Source organism: Myotis daubentonii, chromosome 8 (assembly GCF_963259705.1).
Source record: "Myotis daubentonii chromosome 8, mMyoDau2.1, whole genome shotgun sequence".
Lineage (NCBI taxonomy): Eukaryota > Metazoa > Chordata > Mammalia > Chiroptera > Vespertilionidae > Myotis > Myotis daubentonii.
In genome coordinates, this window is record NC_081847.1 from 70,368,399 (window position 1) to 70,385,133 (window position 16,735).

General features: G+C 48.7%; 1 long non-coding RNA gene across 2 annotated transcripts; it reads right to left on the bottom strand.

Annotated features, from left to right (window-relative positions):
- Positions 1–884: 884 nt before the first annotated feature.
- LOC132239897 (uncharacterized) lies at positions 885–14,732 on the bottom strand. Of its 2 annotated transcripts, none has more exons than XR_009454181.1 (3): positions 14,528–14,732; positions 10,356–10,489; positions 885–1,107 (listed from the first exon to the last, which is right to left on the bottom strand). It is a non-coding gene; the product is annotated as an uncharacterized LOC132239897 (long non-coding RNA). The 2 variants fall into 2 exon arrangements; XR_009454180.1 differs by lacking the exon at positions 885–1,107 and adding an exon at positions 6,527–7,204.
- Between the last annotated feature and the right edge of the window lie 2,003 nt (positions 14,733–16,735).

Genomic DNA, 16,735 nt, shown 5'->3' on the forward strand with positions numbered 1-16,735 from the left:
TACTGGTTCCCCTGACACCAATGATAGGCTCCACTTGCTCAGTGTAGCCAGGGAACTCAGTAAAGTTTTTCCAGGTAAAAAGATCCACAATTTAAGACCTGTGAGGTCTTAAATGATATGGTTCTGAAAAAAAAAAAACACAAAACACACACACAAAAAACCCTCTCTTTATTCCCCTTAGCACTAGTACAAAATATTTGCTCCATAAATGTTTTTTGAAGTTCAGGATACATTTGATTTTTAAAAATATTTTTAATTGATTTTTAGAAAGAGGAAGGGAGAGAGAGGGAAACATTGATATGAGAGTGAAACATGGATTGGCTATGCCCTGTATGCCCCCTACTGGGGATCAGCTTGCAACCCAGAATGTGTCCTGATCAGGAATGAACCAGTGACTTTTCAGTGCACAGGACGATGCCCAACCAACAGAGCCACATTGGCGATTTTATTTTTATTTATTTATTTATTGATTGATTGATTGATTCATTCATTCATTCATTCATTCATTTATTGTGTGTGTGTGTGTGTGTGTATGTGTGTGTTTTACTGTGAACATTCCTGAAGCATCCACTCAGTGCCAAATTATCTTCAAGGAACTGGTGGACCAAGATGACATAAGGCACAAATCTCACATTCTCATGGAGGAGTCAGAAAATACAAACAAATAATTACATAGAAGTGGCAAATGTGTGTGCAAGACTGAGAAGCAATACAGAGAAGTAAGGAGTGAAGCATGGAGCCAGGAAAGGCAACATAGAAGTGTGTGATGACTGAGAAGTGTTTGAATAATGAAAAGGGATGTACCTAGTGGGCAAGAGAGAGGTGGACATTCCAGGCATGTGCAAAGGCATGGGGGGGTGTAAGAGGCCACTCCTCCATGACTTTGCACATGTCTGAAATGTTCTCTAGGGAGGCAGGCACCCAAACTGCTCTACTCTGCAATCTCCTTGCAGACATATGCAGTTTGCCAAAGGTAGTTGGCCCCTGCCTGGCCTTCTTTCCACGCTGGTGGTATGATAAGGAAACTCAGGCATGCTCCAAATTCATCTATGGTGGTTGCCTAGGGAACGATAACAACTTCCAATCTGAATCTATCTGCAAGACCATCTGCAAAAAAAAGAAAGTAAGTCCCACGGGTCCCATTTCCCATGCTCACCTGGGAGGTCTGGGTGTTGGCTGGTCTGTTCTAGGAACTTGGCAGGTTTGGGGCTGATATAACCAATTCAATCAGGAAGTAAGAATGCACCTTTGAAGGGGTAAGTAGAGGAAAAAGAGGGTGGGAAGGGAAGCAGTAGTCAAAGTTGGCAAGTATGAGATGAATAGAGGGTACATAGAAAGCTGAAGTGGTGAAGGGTCTGAGACCAAGTCAGAAGAAGGCCCAGTAAATAAGTGGCACCATGAATCAGACAGTCACTCCAGGACATTACTTCTCACCAAACCTCATCAACAATTCTCTTCCCTTTCCTTCTTAAGCTGATTATAGCTAGGACAATCACATGCTACATTGATGACATGAAGATACTTCTGAGAGCAAAAGGAAATACCATTAATATGTTATTGGGAAAACGAACATAAACTGGGACTTTAATGGAAAACCAGAACATGTGATCACTCTCTGAGCCCCTGAAGTCACTCCACTTCTGTTTCCTCTTCCTGTGAAAAGATGCAAAATGATCTTATCTCAAACACTTCCACACCTTTCTTCTCTCTTTCTCAGGCATATATCTTATCTCTGTTTCTCCTAAATGCTAAGGATCCTGGCGAGACTTGCAACCAGGGGAGCAGTGGGCAGTGGCAGCGCATCCCGGGCTCATCCCCTGAACCTGTCTTCAAGGCTCCCTTTTCTCTGACTTTATAATGAGCTAACAGAAGCCCCACCTAGGCTCACTTCTGACACTGATATTTACTTCTCAGTGAGTACACACTGGCCTGCATAGCTCACTTCTTTCCTATTATGTTTCTATAGAGCCAAAGCAGGACACCACTTAGGCTATCTCCTGTTGCTTCTTCTACCCTAAGCCCTTCATTTGTTTCACCTTCCCCAGAATTAATAAACATACTCTAAAAATCACACACACACACACACACACACACACACACACACACACACACGCAGATCTTACCTCTCTTTTTCCATTAACTGCAAGACTTAGTTCATATGGGGGTTAAAGTCCAAGTATCTCACCCTTTTCTTTTCTGCTATCTCACAGGGTCGTGGTCTTGGGTAGGATAACCTAAGCTGAAACCACCTCCAGAATTTGGCTCATAATACAGCTCTCTCCATGTGTGCTTGACTGATGTCCCATATTGGTTTTTGCTGGCCAAGTCTCCGCTGCCAAGAACTTGGCTGTTCCAAACACCAATCTCCAGGATTTGTTTATTCCTGCAGCTCAGCTTCTCTTCAGATATAATGCCCATCGCCCTTTGACCCTGTGTCTTCAACTCTCGGGCCCCCATTTATCCGTTGGAAGCCTCCAGTTTTCCCTAATAAAGTGCTCCGTGAGGTCTTATATCTCTGAGGCTGAATAATTCACATTTGCTCCCTGGTGCAGTTTTTGGAAAAGAGGTCATTGGATCTCCTGGGGACGTCAAAAGAGGGAGAGAGGAGTAGAAAAATCCTGCAAATTGAGAACTCTGGTGACACTGTTTCCTGATAAAATTGTCATAAGATGCTTAAGAATGGAACCAGAGCCGATTCATGTTTTGTATGGTCTAAAGCTTATATAGTTAGGGGGTTCATTTCATAAACAAATACAAATTAAAAAGTGAATATTCTTCAAATGAGAAAGAAAATTGCAACCAATTGCAAATTTTAAAAAGCTAACAAATACCACATGTTGCATAAGATCCATATAGATTAATTATTAAGTTTTTACATATATGACAGCAATTCTACAAAACTCAATTTCTGTGGAAAGATAATTCAGTCTTTTGTTGAACATGGTTGAACAAAAATTATTATACTTTTATTTTGGTTGTAGTTGGGATGCATACAATAGAAGCATGAATGCACAGCCATACTTGATATTTGTGTCCTAAAAACACAGGAATTTAAATTCTCTTTTGCACGATTCCATCAAGAAGCCTAGTTGGGACAGGGTAGGGTGCAGGACTGCTCCTCTCAGGACCTCAGTTTTCCAAGCATGAGTTGAAGGTGGTGGACTAGTGTCAAAGAATACTTCTAAATTTGAGAAGATAAGGCAGCTCAGGAGCCCTGCCCAGTTTGATAAGCACCTGGGGCTTTTCCAACCCATTGGTGCTTCTCAATCCTTGCTTGGGGTTGAAGTACATGAGTGACTGGAACAGAATCACCCGTCCTAGGGGCTCATGAACCAGAGAGGTCCTTGGAAATAGCCAGAGTGTGCCCTGTAGTAGGTAGTGTCTGCTCACCTGCTGAGAATGAGCCCAGAGCCCTTGTGACTGAGTACAGGGAACTCCATGCCTTATTAAGACCTCAGTGAAAGATGCTGCATGTCTTTGTTAATTGTTTGTTCATTTCTCTGCCCATCAAAACCTAGGGAACACCTCGAGTGGAATCTTTTGGTGTTATTCATGGTGCCATGCAGACCTGAGATCCCCCTCATCTTCCTCTCCTTTTTAGTCTCACCTCAAAGCTTCCTGCAGAGCCAGAAATGCCCAGGGGAAGCTGTGGATGGTTTGAAAATTCAGGAAATGTCCAAGCTGAGGATAGTAGAGAGCCTCACCGGCCCAAATAACCCTCCTTGTTTTTTTATACATGTACAAATGGAAGCTTCTAGTAGGAAATAGACATCCAAGATACACAGCAAATCAACAGCAAAACTGGAGCTAAAATCCAGGTTTGAGGGTAACAAGGTGTTGCCAGATCCCACAGCCTTGTTGGAAATCAGGGTGGATATAATGGCTACTTGTCACTTTGTTGTTTTAATATTCAGCATCTCTTCTTTTCATTTTTTTAAAATTCTTTTTAAAAAAATCTTTATTGTTGAAAGTATTACATATGTCCCCTTCCCCTGCCCCCCAGTATTCAGCATCTTCATGCCATTCCTACAGTTGAAGAATTCCCTACCATGGGGAGTCTTTGTGTAAAGTAACACCAGTGTTCCATTATGAAAGTTGAAAGGCCAGACTCTCACTCTATTGGTCGCGTTTAGTAATGGACACAGAAACCATACTCAGTATTTCAAGAGAAAATGTAATACTGAGATTTGGTTACATGATTATTGGGAGGATCTGGGCATTGGAAAGAACTGGAGCTTGTGTAGGAATCAGAGAGAACATTTTCTCCAAAATAACAGGATAAAGTGAGACTAGTTCCATGAATAATAGAAAAGGCTTTGGGCTTGGGCATCTGGATTCTAATGCTGGCCCAGCCATTAATTTCTAGGGGACAATAAGCAAGTCATTCTTCTCTCTGGGACCCAGTTACCGTACTTGCACCATTGGGAAAGAACAAACGAAGGACCTTCCTCACATCACTGGGGCACTTCCTTGGCTCTCATCCTTACTGGCCCCGGTGATGTTCAAAATATATCAGTGGTGTTAGTGATGGGAAAAGTGTGGACCTGTGCCCAGCAATAGGTGATCCAGTAAAGCACTGTAGACCACACACGTTCCAGGAAGACCTGGGAGTCCAAGCCCTTGTGCTATGTCTGCCTCTCATCAGGTGAGCGGCACTCTAGGGCAATAACATATCAGGAAGGGAGAACTGAGTCAATATAACTGTTATGGAGACCTAGGTTTTGTGTTGGAAGGACAGCTTCCTCTCTAATTTAACAAGTACTGCTATATGAACTGCTGTAAGATGTCTCAAACAACTTGAGCAAGTCTTCTGAGGAAGATGGGCAAACATCATAGAATCTTTTAAATTCATTGTTTGCCATTGAGCAGGTCAAGGATTTTTTTCTGTAGCCAAATCATCTAAGTGGCTGGCCAATACCAGTGCATTAAAAACTCAGAGATAGAGTCTTTAAAAAACTGAATTAAAATAAAATGAAAGGTCTCAAGGTGACTCTGATATAAGTTCAGGACTACTGGTCTAAAACTCTTCTGATTTAATATCACACTTCTGATTTATATAATTTCCTTGGGTCTTGGTGTCCTCATCTATGAAATATGCAAAACAATAAAACCATTGTCATAGAGTTTTTAACAAGCACACAAGATGAGTTATGTAAAATGTGCATAACATACTGCCTAGGATGTTAATGTTCCATAAACAATAAAGATTAGTATTATTGCCCTAACCAGTTTGGCTCAGTGGATAGAGCGTCGGCCTGCGGACTGAAAGGTCCCAGGTTCGATTCCGGTCAAGGGCATGAACCTTGGTTGCGGTCACATCCCCAGTGGGAGGTGTGCAGGAGGCAGCTGATCCATGTTTCTCTCTCATCGATGTCTCTAACTCTCTATCCTTCTCCCTTCCTCTCTGTAAACAATCAATAAAATATATATATATATTTTTAAAAGATTAGTATTATTATTAGAACAAACACAGTAAAAAAAAGGTAGGCACCCCTTTATGATATCAACTACTCAGATGCAAACCTTGTAGGGTCACAGCTTCCAGAAAAGGGGTCAACCTGGAGCTTCCCACGGTGAACAGTTTCCATGTCCTGTGAATAAAGCTCCAGGCTCCTGGGCTCATAGACCCTTTCTCCCTCCTCTATTTATATTCAAGCTCTTTGGCATAGAGGGCTAATAATTATCTTCTGTAAAAATTCCACTTGGATTTCAGAAGATATAAATTAACTCTCCTCTTAAAGTAATCAACCTTATTTTGCTCCCTACACATTTATTTTGCATATAAATAAGGTAAAGAAATAGAAATAAACTTTCTTAGTACGTGTATGCTTATAATAAATGTATTTGTTATATGTATAGGCAAGTCCTCTCTCTAAGTCCCTGTTCCCCTGTTCTGTAAGATGAAGATGATGAGAATATCTCTCCCAAGGACTTTTTTAGAAGAGTGTAATGAGAAAAGGCAGAGAATCCTCTGACATATTGTTGGTGTTGAAGTGATGTCAGTTTCCTTCTCCCTTCTAGAAAAGATAAAGGTTTTGTGGAGTTTAGAATCTGACTGGGAAAACTTTATTCTTTCACAATCCCACCCACATTTACTTCCCCATCTCTACGCCACCCAAATCAACGGATCTCAATCAAAAGTAATTTCATTCTTTACACACATATATGGTTGACATAGGGTTTGTAAGACTCCTATGATGAGTACAAGTGCTAAATAACTAGCAAGAGTTTCCTGCTAGTTTCTCGAATGTGCTTTTAATAAATCTTACACTTACACTTGTCCTCCATGTTCTGGAATGTTAGTAACCTTACCACCCAAATCACCTGAGGAAGAGCCAAGTCACTGAGATGAGGCCAAAGATCCCCCAGGGCAACCCAGGTACAGAGTGGTTTTCAAAGGCCAGTACCTCCCACTCCACCCACAAGGCCTGTTCAGCCAAATAAGTACATCAAATAAGTACAGGCACATCTCATCAAGCACTGCCCTCACTGCATGGAGTCCTTATCACACTGCTCATGTTGGAAATATTTTTATAATTAAAAATCACTTATATCCATAACTCTTCTGCAGGGTTTCTAACTGTGGCACTATTGACGTTTGGGGGCAGCTGTTTCTTTGTTGTGGGGCTATCCTGAGCATTGCAGGATGGTTAGGTTAGCAGCATCACTGGCCTCTGCCAGTAGGCGCCCCCACCCCCTGCAAGTTGTGACAATCAGAAATGTCTCTAGACATTGCCAAGTGTCCTGGGGGGTAGAATCGCCTCCTCCCCGGATGAAAATTGCTCTTCTGAATTGTGTTTTAAACGGTCAGTTTTCACTTCCTGGTCAGCTGCTCTAGAAGAGGGAGCAATGTGGGAGCTCTCTTCCAAGAGCACCGATAGGCAGCCCTGCCTTTCCTCGGTTGGAATGGCAAATGCCAGTCTGTTCGCTCCCTGGGGACCTCCTTCTGCCATTATTTTGGTTTCTGACTAACAGAGTTGATAATCCAAGAGAGCTAAGGAAAGAGACAGGAATAATAGTAGTGGACCCAATAAAGTGCAAAAAAAGATGTATCACTGAGATGTTGAAATGCAGGCTTTTAGAGGAGTCAAGAAAATAAAGGCAGAGGAAGCAGTGAAGGTGAGCAGGCCATGAGAGGGTTGACCCACCATTATGTGAACTATAGTTTGGAGAAGCAATGTCCAAGGAATGAGTATCATCATGGCTGCAGGGGATTTAAAGAGAAAGAAGGAAGAGTTACCACTAATGTGCAAGGATGGGTAACACATTTCTATAGATAACAAGTATGGTTCTAACCTAGGTTGCACTCCCATTTCCAAAAAGATTATCATACACACACACATCTGCAAATGGCATGTGTCTGTGTGTGCATTTATAATATATGAAGCATTTGTATATCTATTGAACACTTGTGCAGTTCTGGGAAGTATGCTAAACCAGTATCATTAATCTCAATGTATAGATGATAAACTGAGGCTCGGAGAGATCATGTGACTTGCCCAAGGTCAAGAGCACCTGAACTCAAAAGCACAACCTTAGACTTCATATCCCAGACTCACTATATCCCACCAAAGCATGCCAGCTTTGCCTTTTAAAAAATCAGATCTCTAGAGCAGGGGTCCTCAAACTACGGCCCGCGGGCCACATGCAAATACAAATATTGTATTTGTTCCCGTTTTGCTTTTTTACTTCAAAATAAGATATGTGCAGTGTGCATAGGAATTTGTTCATAGTTTTTTTTAAACTATAGTCCGGCCTTCCAACGGTCTGAGGGACAGTTGCCGGGGTCCAACCCCAGCAGGTCCAGGGGTCCCCAAAGGTGTGGACGGAGTCGGAGAAGAAGGAATGACACAGAGGCAGCGTTCAGGTGACCATCATAGCCGGGTTCTCTTGTCAGGGTCTCCAGCCAGGTTCTGTAGCCATGTTCCCTTGCTAGGTTCTCCAGCCAGGTTCAGTCACCAGGTTCTAGTCAGGTTCTCTTGCCATGTTCTATCCAGGTTCTGTAGCCAGGTTCTGTCTCTAGGTTCTTCAGCCAGGTTTTCTCACTAGGTTCTGTCTCTAGGTTCTGTGGCCAGTTTCTGTCGAGGATCTTTTGCCATGTTCTCTCCAGTGAAGTTCTCTGTCTCTAGGTTCTGTGTAGGTTCTGTGTCTAGGTTCTGTGTCCTGTTGTCTTGTTACATCTGTATTTATACCAGTTGATTCCAATCCTATCAATCTCTATTTCAAAGGTTAGGGCGTTTCTTATCTCCATTCCAGGGAGTAAAGATTATGTAGCTTAAGCATGATTGTTCATAGTTAAAGTGATTAATTACCCGCCTGGCACTTAGTTAAGGGGTTTTATTCCCTCCCTAACTTCAGGGGAAAATCCCTACCTGGGGAAACAACCTTTCTCAGAGAGGTGACCTTGGTTAAAACACATAGTGCCAAGAAAGTGAGCAAACATATTAAGAACAGTATGCCATATATGCCAGGTCCCTTGAAACAGCAAGGATGGACTGGCTCCCGGCAGACAGTGAACTGGCCCCCTGTTTAAAAAGTTTGAGGACCCCTGGTCTAGAGTCTAGAGGATCTGGGAAAGGAAGAGTGTGGGAATGTGCTGGTTCCTGGCAATTGAGGTGTGTCTGTAGACAGATGATTCTCTAAACCAGACAAAGTTGGCCCCTTCTGCACCACAATGTTGCTCTCATAATTCCCTGGGAGACTTCAGGTGAGAGGGAGGAAGCAACTAGAACTACGCTTAGCACATTGTTTGATGAATGAATGAATAATACAAGGGCATTGGAGCTGGACAGACGAGGCTCCCAATCCTGGCTTTGCGACTCACTATCCATGTGACAATGGTCAGTGAACTTTAACCTCTCTTCGTGTACAAATTGGGGGTTCTAAGCCTTGTGGGAATCCTGTATGGGTTCAAGGGAGGTGATATGTGAAGAGTAGTTTCTATGATGCTTGGGAAGGTAAATGCACTCAATAAATGGTACTTATTGTTTTATTATTGTTACAGCAGCTTCCACCCTGAAGTGTAATAAAGTGGCCAAAGATCAGATAAGGTCAAAGAAAAAAGTCAGAGATGTGCTTTGGCTGGACACTCTGTCCCAGGGCTAGCCCAAACTCGTGATTAACAAGAGTTAGGGGTGAGTGAGCTGAATGTGGAGCCAGACTTCTCCCGATTGGTCCCCCTTCTCCCTAAAATGCCAACCCCAGGCTGGGCCCCTGGCTGGGTGGCACCATGCAGCTCCGGATCGCTCTTCCATTTCTTCTATTTCTCACCTTCAGCCAAGAGTTTCAATCGGAAGCAGGAACAGGTTGGTATGGAAGTGGGAGCTCCAAGAATAGATTGGGAATAGGGGGGTGGGGGGGCGGCAGTACAAAGAGAGTCTGTTCTTTATCTCATAACGTAGGGAGTCAATTCAATTCACTTCATCAAATATACATGTTGGGTGCATGCAGTGTGCCAAGTACTGTGCTAGGTGCTAAGGCTAAAGTAATGAGTGAAGCAAAAATCCTGCCTTTGTGGAATTTATATTCCAGTGGGAGGGAGACAGACAATACATAATACACATAATAGATGATAAACGTGCTATAGAAAAGAGAAAACCTAGAGCTGGGTAAAGGGTGAGATCCCTGCTCTCAAGAGTCCTCTTGGTCAAGGAAGGAAAAGAATGATTGAGAGCAGCTACTATTTACTGGTGCTTTTCTATTTATCAATGCTTTCCATAGGTTATCTCTAAGCCTTTGGTACGTCTAAAGTGTGAATATTATACCCCCATTTTACATGAAGGAATCTGAGTGCCAAAGATATAGGTGATTTGTCTAAGATCACACAGCTAGAAATTTGAATAAACTTTGAACCCCACTCTCGGATTCTAAGTCAGTCCTTTCATACAGGATATCTATTCTAAAGAATGAGGAGGAGACAGGAGGTGGAAGCCTGGGAGAGCTTACTCATCAAATCCTAGAAAATCAGATCTGAAAGGATGCTCAGAGATGATGGAATTCAACTCCCTAATTTTAAAAATGAAGAAATGAAGATTTGGAGAAGTTGACACGGTTATCCCACAGTAATAAGTGGATTTGAATCCTCTAGAACAGGATTCTCAAGTCTGGGGTTTTTAGCACAGCGGTCTACTTCCAGAAATGAAAAACCTCAATTTCTGTATAGATGGGTAAGACCATTGCTGTGTGGGCCAGATGAGCTGGATGGGAAGAGGTACAGAGCTCAGTTGCTGTGTATAGCCTCACAGTTGTGCCCATGGCCATCCTAGCCCTGGCATATGAGCATATGGGCCAACAAGGGAAAGGTGATAAGTTTTGCTTATCTCAACCACTTTCTCTATTTAGGCCAATCGACTCACCATCAGAATCACCAACCGAGTGTCTCCCCAGAAGATTGCAAACTTCCAATGGAAAAGGGCCCTTGTCGAGCCAAACTCCCACGGTGGTTTTACAACTCATCAACTTATGGATGTATGCTGTTTCACTTCGGAGGCTGCAATGGCAATGGGAACAACTTTTTGAAGAAAGATGCATGTGAGAAAGTGTGCAAGAACATCTGATTTCCTCATAAGAGCACAGTATTCCCTGGAGTCAGGATTGCTCTATGGCAATAAAAGGTGTTTTTGTGAACATGAGATGCATTTCTCCACACCAAATTTATACTCCTTGTTGTGTTCTTAAAACTACTCACCTCTGTGCCTGAACTTCTATAAATGTGCACGTGACCAGCCAGAAGTGGTCACCTGGATAGGGGGGGCGGGGCTTGTGATCAGCTGGAAGCTGGCACATGAACAGGAGGTTGGGGGCACTGATCAGCAGGAAGGGGCACCAGGACAGGGGGGCGGGGGCTCCTGATCAGCCAGAAGCAGGCAGGTGAACAAGGGAGTGAAGGCAGGTGATTATGCCAGAGATGTCAGGAGAGGATGGAGGAGAGACCAAATGACTCCCGCCCCCCGACCCCCCAGTCCCCAGGGCTCCTCGGCAGTGATAGTGCAGTGGGCACACCAGGGCAGGCTGTTTGGTTGGAAGTGCAGGTAACTTGGCTCAGGGACTCCTCTTTGCCGAGCCCCAGACTGTAGGATGATGCAGGGTATTCCAAAGCCCCGCCCTTGCCTCCCGCCTTTCCCTTGAATCCAGCCTGGGGCTCCCCTTCCTGGAGCTCCTGGGTTGACAGGAGCCAGCAACTGGGTTGTCCTGCCCAGATTCTAGATGCCAAAACTGAGGCTCAGAGAGGGGGAGCAGAGGTCCCTAACCTCAGCCCACCCACCCCTCAACTCAGCCCAGACAACAGGGGGTTCCACCCGCTGCCAAAAGGGTGGGGTAACATAATCAGGTGGAAATGGCACCTGAATAAGGGGGCAGGGGCAAGTGAGCAGTGGGCACATGAAGGGGGGGGGGCGGGGGGAGGACAGGGCCATGTGGGCAGCCGGAAGTGCACATGTGAACACAGTGTGGCTTATGTTAGGACGGAGGAGGAGGCACGTGAGGATGGAGGAGAGGCCACATGAAGATGAGGGGAGATTGAAGGGATGGGGCCAGGAGCAAAGGAGCACCAGGAGCCCCCAGAAGCTGACCAGGCAGGAAGGACCCTGCCCGGGAGCCCTCCGAGGGAGCACAGGCCTGGACGCCCTGATTTCAGATTCTGGCACCCAGAATCTGTTGGTTTAGGCCAGTCTGTGGTCATGGGAGCAGCAGCCTCAGGAAATAGACCCTCCTTTTGGGGCTTTGACTGGGTTCTGGGAACAGCTGAGCCCTGTGCTCTGAGGCAGGGGGACACCTCCCGCCCGGACCTCTCACTGCAGGGCTCACAGGGAGATCCATCCCTGTGTCTGTGCCTCGGCCTGTCTCCTGCTCCCTGGGGCTCCTCCGCAGTGACAGTGCGGTGGGCATAGTAGGCAGGCTGCTTGGTGGGAGGCTGCTTGGTGGGAAGCGCAGGCCACGTGGCTCAGGGATCCCCCCCACCACCACCACCTTGCCCAGGCCCCGGCTGTAGGATGATGCAGGGCACTCCCCAGCCCCGCCCTTATCTCCCTCCCAGGCCTTCCTCTAAGGCAGCGGTTCTCAACCTGTGGGTCGCGACCCCTTTGGGGGTTGAACGACCCTGTCACAGGGGTCGCCTAAGACCATCGGAAAACACATATATAATTACTTATTGTTTTTGTGATTAATCACTGTGCTTTAATTATATTCAAGTTGTAACAATGAAATTGGGGGTCACCACATGAGGAACTGTATGAAAGGGCCGCGGCGTCGGGAAGGTGGAGAACCACTGCTCTAAGGAGTCCTGCCTGGCCCAGGGCTTCCTGGGGCTCCTGGGTTGACAGAAACCGACAGCTGGGTTGCCGTGCCCATATTCTAGATGCCAGGACTGAGGCTCAGAGAGGGGGAGCAGAGGTCCCTACCCCCAGCCCACCTCCCCCTCAACTCAGCCCAGCTCCTACGTGGCTTCCCCAGCTGCCTTGCAGTTGCCATGGTGTGTCAGAGGAGGAGGAGGAGGAGGAGGAGGAGGAGGAGGAGGAGGAGGAGGAGGAGGAGGAGGAGGAGATTGAGGAGATTTCTGAGAAGCAATCCCAAAACACACACCAGCTGGCCCCTCCTTCCTCACTCCCTCTCTCCAATGTCATTTGTGCAGCTGGGCCGGGGCCTCTTCCTAGCCAGGAGCAAAGGAGGTCAAGAAGGCAGAGGGTCCAGGGAGTGGGTTCTGGGACCCCAACCTCACCCAGCAGATTTCCTGGACCTGGGCTCCCACAGTTCCCAGACCAGGCGGGCTCCCTGCCTTCACCCATGCAGTTCCCGCCCTCTGGAATGCCTTTCCTCAGCCTTCAGGTCCCAGCCGGCTGCTTTAACTCCACTGGAGAACCTTCCCTGAGTCCCTTGGGGCTCCCCCTGCATCCTGCACCCACCGCGGTCACAGCCTTTTTCTTGATGATGCTCTCACGGGGCAGTGAGGTCCTGGGGATGCTAGCTTTGCCTTTGGACCCCAGCGCCTGGCACAGACAGGTGCCCAGTAAAGCCAGAAGGAAGGGAAGGAGGGAGGGAAGGGAAGGGAGCAAAGAAACACCTCTCACAGGATTGGAGAGGATCGGGACTGTGAGCACCGGGCACAGGGCTGGGCATGGAGCAAAGCCCACCAGCTTCCTGCCGCCTCCATTTGAGCCTGGGCTCCAGCACCTGCTGCCTCATCCCATTTGGAGCCAGCTCAGAGGCCGTCTCCATGCCCACAGGCCTGAGTCTGTTGCCCACTGGAGGCAAGGTGCCCTCTTATTTCTGAGTGGAGCGCCTGGCAGGATGTCCCTGCAGCATGTGGAGGGAAGAGCAGAGGGCTCCCATCCTAGAGGCTGCGTACCAGTCCTGGCCACCACGTCCCATCTTGTGCCCTGAAGGGTTCTCTGGTAATACAGCCACAGTTACAAATGCACAGAGGGCCCTGGCGCCTCCTGGGTTTGTGAAAATGGGCACCACACACATCAGCTGCAGAGACCGTCCTGATTCCCAATCCAGCTCTGCTCGATCCCAGCCGAGGGAAGCGCCCAGGCCTGGTTCTGGCCTGTGAAATGGGACCCTTGCTGCCTCCCAGTGGGCAAAGGCTGCGTGGCAGGGTGACTCTTACTTTCTTGCAGTAACAGGAATTGGCCAGCAGAGGGCAGCAGCCCCTGCCGACTCCCAAGGCGGGCAGCAGGGCTGGGCAGAACCACACCTGGCTCCCCTTCAGAAGGGGGAAGCGGGAGGCTGAAGGATGGCTTTGGTGCCAGGTGGGTATCCAGCTGCCCTGTGAGGCCTGTTCTGCCTACCACCGTGCAGACGGGTCTTCTCTGGTGGCCGCGCTGCGCAGGCGGAGCCCTCCAGGAGCTGGACGTCAGCACAGACTCGGGGCTCGGGGCATTTCCTCCGGGGAGAGGGGAGGCGGGGTGTGGGGGCAGAGTGCCCACCTGGTGTCTGCACCCCTCTGCCTAAGGGGGTCAACCCCCCCCGACCCCTCCCAGACTGATTTGAGGACCCTGGGGCTGCAGGCAGGACCTGGGGAACCGGTGACCGGCTGGGGCTCGGGCTTAGCAAGTCCCTGGAGGTGCGGGGGGGGGGGGGGGGGGGGGAGGGGATGAGAGATGCTGCCACGGAGGTGGGGAGGCATCGGGGACTTGGACCAGGAGGCGCCGGGGCAGAGCCACGTCTCACAGAGCGAATGCAGGAAGTCTGCTGGTTTGCAGACCCCGAATGAATTTCATGTCGAGGCAAAACAAAATCTGCCGGGAGAGGCAGGCGGCGTAAGCCAGACGGGGAAAGATAATGGTACTTTGTAATCTCAGCCACAGATGGCGAGGGGAGGCGGGATGTTCTCCACGCAAGGCCCTCGCCCCAATGCAGCGGGACCCGGCCAAGATTTCCAGCTGGGACGGACCTTGGGACAAAGAGAGCAGCCACCCAGGAGCACCGGTGCCATGACAGGACCCCTGTCTGCTGGGGGTGGAGGAGGGGGGTGGGGGAAGGATGAAGCCCATCAGAGCAAATGGCCGCAGGGTGAAGGGCCGCTTACCCAGAGGTCACAGGTCAAGGAGACAGAGGCTCTGGGCGGCAGAGGGTTCTATTTTCAGCTCCGTCCTTTTACTGCTGTGCACCCTCCAAGGAGAAGTCACTCGCCCTCTCTGTGCCGCAGTAGCTTCACCTGTACAAGGGGCAGGAGACCAGGGTGGCGGGCCCACGTGATCAGCTGGAAGTGCGCAGGTGAACACAGGGTGGTGTTATGTTAGGATGGAGTAGGAAGCACCTGAAGATGGAGGAGGAGTCATGTGAGGATGGAGGAGAGGCCACGTGAAGGCGAGAGGAGATTGAAGGAATGGGGCAGGAGCACCAGGAGCCCCCAGAAGCTGACCAGGCAGGAAGGACCCTGCCTGGAGCCCTCCGAGGGAGCACAGCCCTAAACGCCCTGATTTCAGATTCTGGCACCCAGTTGGGGAGAGCACTGGTTCCTGTTGGTTTAGGCCAGTCTGTAGTCATCGGAGCAGCAGCCTCAGGAAATTTACACCCCCTTGTCCCTCCTTCTGCGGCGTGACCTGGTTCTGGGGACCGCAGTGGCTCACAGGGAGATCCATCCCTGTGTCTGTGCCTCGGCCCTGTCTCCCTCTCCCCCAACCTGTGGGAGCCCCTTGGCAGTGACAGTGCAGTGGGCACACCAGGGCAGGCTGCTTGGTGGGAAGTGCAGTTAACTTGGCTCAGGGACTCCTCTGCTTGCCGAGCCCCAGGCTGTAGGATGATGCAGGGTACTCCAAAACCCCGCCCTTACCTCCCAGGTCTTTCCCCTATTTAGTCCCCATGGGGCTCCTCTTCCTAAAGCACCTGGGTTGACATGAGCCAGCAACTGGGTTTTAGTGCCCAGATTCTAGATGCCAAAACTGAGGCTCAGAGAGGGTAGCAGGTTTCTGGCCTTGGCCTATGTCCCCATCAACTCAGCCCAGCTCACAGGTGGCTCCACCTGCTGCCACGGGGGCGTGACCACATGATCTGGTGGAAGTGAGCACCTGAACCAGGGGGCGGGGGCAAGTGAGCAGCCAGAAGTCGGCATGTGTACAGGGGGGTGGGGCTTCTGATTAGCTGGTAGTGGTCACAGCCGGAACAGGGCTCATGAAATGGACGCAGGGCTTGTGATCAGTTGGAAGTGGGCACCTAAATAAGGGAGTAGGGGCAAGTGAGCAGCCAGAAGTGGGCACGTGAACAGGGGCGGGCACACATGATCAGCCAGAAGTGGGCACAGCTGGAAGGGGGTAGGTGAACAGGGGGGCGGAGGGCAGGTGATCAGCCAGAAGTGGGCACCTGAATAGTGGGCAGGAGCAAGTGAGCAGCTGGAAGTGGGCAGGTGATCAGGGTGTTGGGGCTCATGATCACCCAGAAGTGGGCAGGTCAACAGGAGGTTGGGGCAGGTGATCAGCCGGAATTGGGCACCTGAACAGGGGGCAGGGGCTTGAGATCAGCAGGAAGTGGGCAGGTGAACAGGGGACTGGCGGCTTGTGATCAGCATCGTATTGGAAGGACCTACATTGAACAAGGAAAAGATTTCTTGTCAAATAAGGGAACAAAAGAAACCAAAGAATAAAGAAAAATGGGGGAGAACCTGAAGATATTAAGACTATTTTTAATTTAAAAATTAATGAAACTTTATGAAAGCCCTTATCTTCTAAGGCTACACCACATAGTCCTGCCATAGGCTACTCGGGGAGAGGAGTCCCTTGATTTACCTTAAGCAACACCAACTATTGCAACGTGGAGGGGAAGGAGAAAACATGAGGATAACCTGTTCAGTTATCTAAATCCAGAGCGGAAAATGGAAGACCAAAGATGGGCAGAGACTTCTCTAAAACCACACGATAGGAATGAAACCGAGGTATCACTAATCCAAGAAAAAGACCTGATTCTCTGCCTTGCAATGCCCACTCTATAATTTTCCCCAGCTTCCTCTGTACTGGGGGATGGAGCATTCAATTGGGTGGGAATTGGGCACCTGAACCGGGGGGCGGGGGCTTGTGATCAGGAGGCTCTGTGCATGTCACCAGCCTGCCCTGGTGTGCCCACTGAAGCCCTTGGAGGGAGCACACCCATATGGGCCTCCAGAGCCAGGTCTATGGACCTCAATCTTGGCTGTGAAGCAGCCTGGGGCTCAGTTCCAGTCCCTCTCATTCATGGTCTAGGGCAGGTTCTATCCATTTAGGGACTCATCCAGTGACCAAGCAAGGGAACAAGGGCCCTGGTG